The sequence below is a fragment of the Diachasma alloeum genome, unplaced genomic scaffold (assembly GCF_001412515.2).
Source record: "Diachasma alloeum isolate Michigan unplaced genomic scaffold, Dall2.0 Dall_scaffold_00520, whole genome shotgun sequence".
Lineage (NCBI taxonomy): Eukaryota > Metazoa > Arthropoda > Insecta > Hymenoptera > Braconidae > Diachasma > Diachasma alloeum.
This window is the reverse complement of record NW_021680652.1, coordinates 9,657-16,464: the sequence shown is the minus strand read 5'-3', so window position 1 is coordinate 16,464 and position 6,808 is coordinate 9,657.

Genomic DNA, 6,808 nt, shown 5'->3' with positions numbered 1-6,808 from the left:
GATAACTGAAAAAATGATTGTTTAAATGAATCTAACTATGATTTAAAATATTCTTCCCAATGCCACTTTGACCAAGTTCGATCATGAGATTGATTGCATCATCTGTTGTTGAAAAAAAATATTTTGAAACCAATATTTTTGAGACAATGCTGGCTGCCAACATTGAGGCGATATTGAATACAATAAATCATTGAATTCAATTGGAAAATCCACCATTATAGAAATTCCATGCGGAAGCGAATTGTTAATTTAGGAGTAAAAATATATTGACTATATTGTGACGAAAGGAATTAATCACTTCTATTTTATTCCACTCTTGACATTAAAGTTCATCTAAGTATCAATCATTTCAACTACCTTTCAATTTTTAACATCCATCGCCAAAAAATAATTTCCCATTCCCCTCATTATAAACAAATCCATGTGTAGAAAATATGCATATACTATATGATGATACACGTAATTTCCCACTTGTTTCATTCCATTCTTGGCTTTCAAGTTATCCAATTATCAATCATCATTCGAAGAATTTTTCATTTCACATAGAGAATCCGATTTATAATTTACGCGCGCTTCCCTGAACAGCGCCGTCGCGGCCGCATTGCTCATTCTCATGATGAAAATGCATCCTTCATGCGCTGCCATGACACTTTTTACATGCTCTCCGCCATGACAGTTTCCAATGCATGCTTTTTTTATATAAGGATATAAGGATAAAAAGTTTCACTTTACAAACAGAAAATACCGGTCAAATTAATTGTGGTTGATTCGTTCTCCTCGGTGGTCAGTCGCAGAAAGAAAGATCCTATTTCCTCTACGACTGATGAACTCACTATTATAGAGGCGAGAAACTCTACTCGTTACCGGAGATATGCGCAGCGCCACCTATCTATAAATGAGGGGGCTGCGATTGCATCGTTACTGATGGAGCTCGCCATCAGCGCCACCGCTAGTAAACACTGGCCCAACGATTGGAACAATGAAGTTTCCTATCTTCAGCATTACTACCGCCAATCACTGATGTAAACCATCACAGTTGTGGCGTTTTAACATTTTTTTGAATATCAATGATAAAAATTATTACTATTTTCTACTGGAATGATATAGTTTAATTATGCTACACATTTTATATAATTATTAATTTGTGTGAGAACTAATGACTCCCTTTGAAAAAGTATGCGTGCGCCATTTAACATGACATTTGGATAATTCCCGGACCGCCATGACACTTGCCATTCCATTCGACCAATCAGAACGTTCAGTGCCCATGGACCTCCGCCATGACACTTTTCACCTCACGGATCTTTATATAGGGATTTACGCCCCCCCCCCTAGTTTGCGGTTAAAGCAAGAAGCTTTATCCCGACCATAGCTATGTCGGTAACTGCGGGAATGGCAGGAAAGCAGGGTGACATATAAAAGTGGGACTTGGAAGGGGCCCCGCAGTTTTCCTTTCTTATTCTGTTCGTGTTTATTTTTTCCGGTAGATCTTCTCATGTTTCCCATGAAGTTTTCAAGAAATATTTTCAATTTTCGAGAGAATTCTCCAGTTTTTGAGAAAATTCTTGAAAATTCTCCTATTTTTGAAAAAAATTATAAGGATATTTAGAGTTTTCAAACAAAATTCGAGGAAAGTGTAGGGTGTCCGAGCACGTTCGAGAAATTTTTTAGGTTTTCGAGAAAATTTTCCTATTCTCTGGAAAATTCAAAGAAATTCTTCAGTTTTCTAGAAAATTCCGGAAAAAGCTTGGATTTTCGAGACAGTTCTAGATAATTCTTAGGTTTTCGAGAAAATTCAAGGAAAATTCTCCGGTTTTTGAAAAAATTAGAGGGGGGTGGGGCAATATGGACAACAAGAGTAAAATGGACACTCAAAAATTTGCGAATTTTTTTTTTTAATTCAAAATTTTGAAAATCGTTTCATTGGGCATTATGGACACCTACTAAATCTGTATGGACGGAACTAAAATGAACACTCAAAACATTTTCAATAATTGATTTTTAAAAATTGCTTCTTGGCAAAGTCCACAACTGAGAAATTATTCAAGAGTGGGGTAAAATAGACATCCGAGAATTTGGTCCTATTAAAAAATGAAGAATATTTTCAAAGGACATTTTCCAACAGAATCGTGTCGGTATCTTTTTATAAAGAAAAATTAGAGTTGGGAAAGTTATTAGCAAACAAACTTTGACTCTATTAAATTTTACATTGAAGTTTGAAATATACAGTAGCTTTGAATTTCCTGTTTTACTCTTGAAATAACTTTGAAATTATTAATTTTTTTCCAATGATCAATTGCACGCCCTACTCATCTGACCTTTTGTTCATTTGCAAAATTTGTAAGATGGCTACTTTTCTATTCACAGAGGAAATCGCCATAAAACAATAGGCGGAGAGGAGGATAAATGAGCAAGGAAAATTTTGATTTACCACCCCCCGCGACGAACGTCAAAAATAATTTTTTTTTTCAATTTGAAAATCACAATCATGACTAGCGTTTCAGAAATTGAATAAAATTGTTGAAACATACAAAATTGAGGAAGAAATCGAGGTGTCCATTTTACCCTGTTTTTTCTTATGACGCAGTCTTATGAGAATGTGTTGGTTTTTATGACCTTCAAATGAAGTCAGAAGAGTAGATTTGATCAATTTCAACTCATTTAAATCTGGTGTCCATATTGCCCTACCCTCCCCTGTAACAATATCTCGAATTTTCAAAAAAAAAAATCGAGGAAATTTTAAGGTGTTCGAGAACGTTCTAAAAAATTCTAGGAAAATTCTTCGATTTTCGAGAAAATTATAGGGATATCCTTGGCGGACCAAGTTGATAGTTGGACTCTCCATAATTTCCCTTGTGTTTGAGAGAAAATTGAGAGTCAGTTGAGAGTCGGAGTGACGAGACCAAAAATATATTTTATGCCATCCGATCTCTTTACTATTGACATTTTTAACCCGTCAGTAGGCGCGCGGTTCCACCACCGTTCTTGAGACGCGCGATGAGGGAATCGCTCATCGGCTTCTCGTAATAATAGAGCCAAATATCGCCATAGACGGTGCTATTCGGCGTTCTGCGGCACGAGCGCCGTACCCGTAACACGTGGAAAATTTCGACTGTGTCGAAGAAAATATTAGTTTCCTACTCAACCCTGACAAATAGACGACTTTGATCACCACGAGAGTCGAATAGCAGAGTTACTTGAGGCATATAAAAAAATTCAGTAAAAGATTGGCGCTTGTAAGGTGCATTTCCTATGGATTGAAAATTTTTGTGAAGAAATCGCTCATAGCGCGCCTAGTGACGGGTTAAAACAGACAATTGGATTATTTTTAGTGACTTCTTCAATTTCAATCAACTTTTTTCAGAACTGAAAATTTTATTTTGGAATTTTGATTCTTAACTATCTCTGAATCTATTCTCTATTTTTTTTATAGTTGACAGTTGCATTTTTTATTCCCTATTGTCTTTCAATCGACTCAATTTTTTTGATTTTCAATTGTCTCACAATCTACTCTTACCTTCTTTGGGAATTGAAAGTTGAATTTTTTTGTTCATGAAAATAGGATTTTTTATTCTTAATTCTCTCTCAATCTACTTGAAAATTTTTGTAAAAGTTGACAGTTGGATTTTTTGCTTCCGAAAGGAAGCCCTGATGTATTCGTCAAATCTGAAATTTTCATGTTTTGTGCCAGGATGAGTAATTTTGGTCTTAGGAGCTCGAATATGCAGTTTTTAAATCATGTCCATATACTATATGTATGTATGTACGTATCTGATTTTTTTTCAGATTTAGTTTTTCGACGATCATTCAAAAAATAATCACCGAAATCTTTTCAATTATGGCTTAAAATATTCTTTTGGCTGTTACCTCGGTCGAGTTCGAAGATAGCGGCGATTGCCTCATTTGCTTTGAAATTATAGCCTAAAAAGCATTTAATCGAAGTTTAATGAGATTTTAATCGCGGCTTAATCAAGGTTTAACCAAGGTTTCGTCAAGGTTAAATCAAGATTTAATCAACAGATCCCGCGGTCAAGCCATGGTTGACCCGTAGTCAACCCAAGGTTGACCCATAATCAACCCAAGGTTGACCCATAGTCAGCCAAAATTTGACCCGTGGCCAAACCAAGATTGATCCATGGTCAAGCCACGCCTGACCCATGGTTAAGCCAAGGTTGATTCATAGCCCAGCCACGCTTGACCCATGGTTAGGCCAAGGTCGACCCATGGTCAAGCCAAGGCTGACCCATGGTCGAGCCAAGGCTGATCTACGGTCAAGCCAAGGCTGACCCATGGTCAGGCCAAGGCTGACCCATGGTCAGGCCAAGGCTGGCCCATGGTCAGGCCAAGGCTGACCCATGGTCAGGCCAAGGTTGACCCATGGTCAAGCCAAGGTGGATTGATGGTCAAGTCAAGGTGGACCCGTGGTCGAGCCAAGGTTGACTTGTGGTCAAGCCAAGGTTAACCCAAGGCCAAGCTAAAGTTGACCCAAATTTAACCAAATGTCAATGGAGAGTTGGCCCAAAGTTGACTCACGTTCAACCTTGATCTTGATCTTTCTAGGGTCTAATGGCCAAGAGTCGATTTTCACATTTTTCGCTTTTTTTCGGCTCCTGTTCCTATTTAACTATCCACTTGGTTCGGCAGAGTCATTCCTATAATTTTCTCGAAATCCGGAAAATTTTCTTGGAATTTTCTCGAAAACCTAAGAATTTTCAAGAACCGCGTATGAAAAATTTTAATAGGAAAATGTAGCGAATTTTTTAGGAATTTCTATTGTGAATTTTCTACTAGTTTTTGGCCGATTCTAGTAAAATGTTCAATAGAATATATTCAATAGAAACAGTCAGTGGAATTCGATTTTTCTAGTTAACATATCCTCTTCGGATATTTTCTATAGAATGTCCTTGACTCAAATTTTCCAAGTTTTTTTTCAGTCTATTTTCCTTTTGTTATCATCAAGAAAATCAAACGAAAAAAGTTAGAAATTTTGAGAAGAGGAAACTCTATAGAAAATATCCCAAAAGAATAAGTTACATAGAAAACTAATGGAATTCTATTGACTTTTTCTATTGAATTTTTTTTTTGAACATCTCAATATAATCGGCCAAAAACTAATTGAGAGTTCAATAGATATCCAATAGAATTTTCTAACCAATTCGCTAGGTAAATATTTATATTAACCCTCGATCACTCGCGCTCGGCCGCCAGCCTTCGTTCATCGCACGGTTAGCGCAGCGCCGCTGGAGTAAATGAACGCGCTGTTGCCATGTTGGTACCTAGCGCTACGTGCGCCTTTCAAATGTGACAGTGAATGAAGCAGTAAATGTAGCTCGCTCGAGTGGTCGACAGAGATTCACTCGCACTGGAAGGAGCGGCGCGGCGGGCTTTTCTGTCCCTTCGACCTTTCTTTTTTTTTTTAGCTAAACAAATTTTTCGAGAAAAAAACAGACAATGCCAACGCTCAATAAAAAGATTGAACTAGGAACTCTAATTTTTCAGAATTTTTAAACGTCAAGAAACACAAAAATATAAATAGACAAAAACGGGCGGGGCCGCGCTCATTGAACGAGTAATCGCGGGTTAAATTTTTTCATTCGTGACTTTTTAAAAAACCCAAGCATTTTCTAGAATTTTCTATAAAACTGGAGAATTTCTTCTAATTTTTCAGAGTCGGAGAATTCTCTCGAAAACTTTTTGAGAATTGAATGTTGATTTTTTTTGTTGATTATTTTTGGTAATCGAATCTAGCCTTCCTTGAGCCAATCAGAGTTCAGTACTCAATAACATGAAGTACTTTCAAATTAAAATTACAGCGGTTATTACCCCCTAGCTTTTGATAATTTCCTTCTAGCTCTGCAATTGTTTCTCTAACCAAATAACTGTCAAATATTATTCTTTGGAGTGAAAAAAGTCATGAAGAAAGTCAAAATGAATCGGTTTGGGAAGGATCTGATTGCCAAAAATAATCCGTCGAAAACCACTCGACCTCCAAAATTAATTGGACATTTCCCTCATGTTTTCCTGCGTATCAACGATCGGGATAAGTTTTGCATAAAAAGCCCTCGCGCTGCGCGCTCGCGATTTTAATCTGCAAAATTTCTCCCTCTCGTTGTTACGCAACAAAACAATTGAGAAATATCCGATAATTTTGGAAGTCTCGTGGTATTACTACAGATTATTCTTCTCACTCGGATTTCAGGCAATCAGAGCGCAGTATTTGAGGCTGTCAAACAGTTTTATTTCGGAAATTTCTAAAAAAATTCCCACGGAAATTGACTAGTAGCTCTTCAAATGTTTCTTATCTTTCAACGCATTTCACGTTTAATATTCTGTCTGACAGATAAACGAAAAAGTGCGTTATAAATGTATGGCTGTGTAAATGTATCCGGGTGTTGTTCACTGCCCTCTACTTGGCCGAAATCCGAGTGGACAAATAACCCGTCAAATACCACTCGTGCTCGAAAATTAATCGAATATTTTTTGATAACTTCATTGCTTAGGAACGAAGCTATCGGAAAATATCCAATTATTTCGGAGCACTAGTGGTATTACTACTGAAAACAGGATTTTTGATTCTCAATAAGTTCTGAATGGTTTCAAAAAAATTGAGAGTTGGATTCTTGATTTTCAATCAACTCTCAATTCACAGAGTAGATTGGTAGACAATTGAGCATCGAAAATCCAACTCTCAACTCTCAAAAAAGTTAAGGGTACATTCAGAGATACCTGAGAATCAAAATTCAAAAATCAAATTTTCAATCCCGATAATAAAGTTGATAGTAAAAGAGGGCAACCGGCATAAAATGCA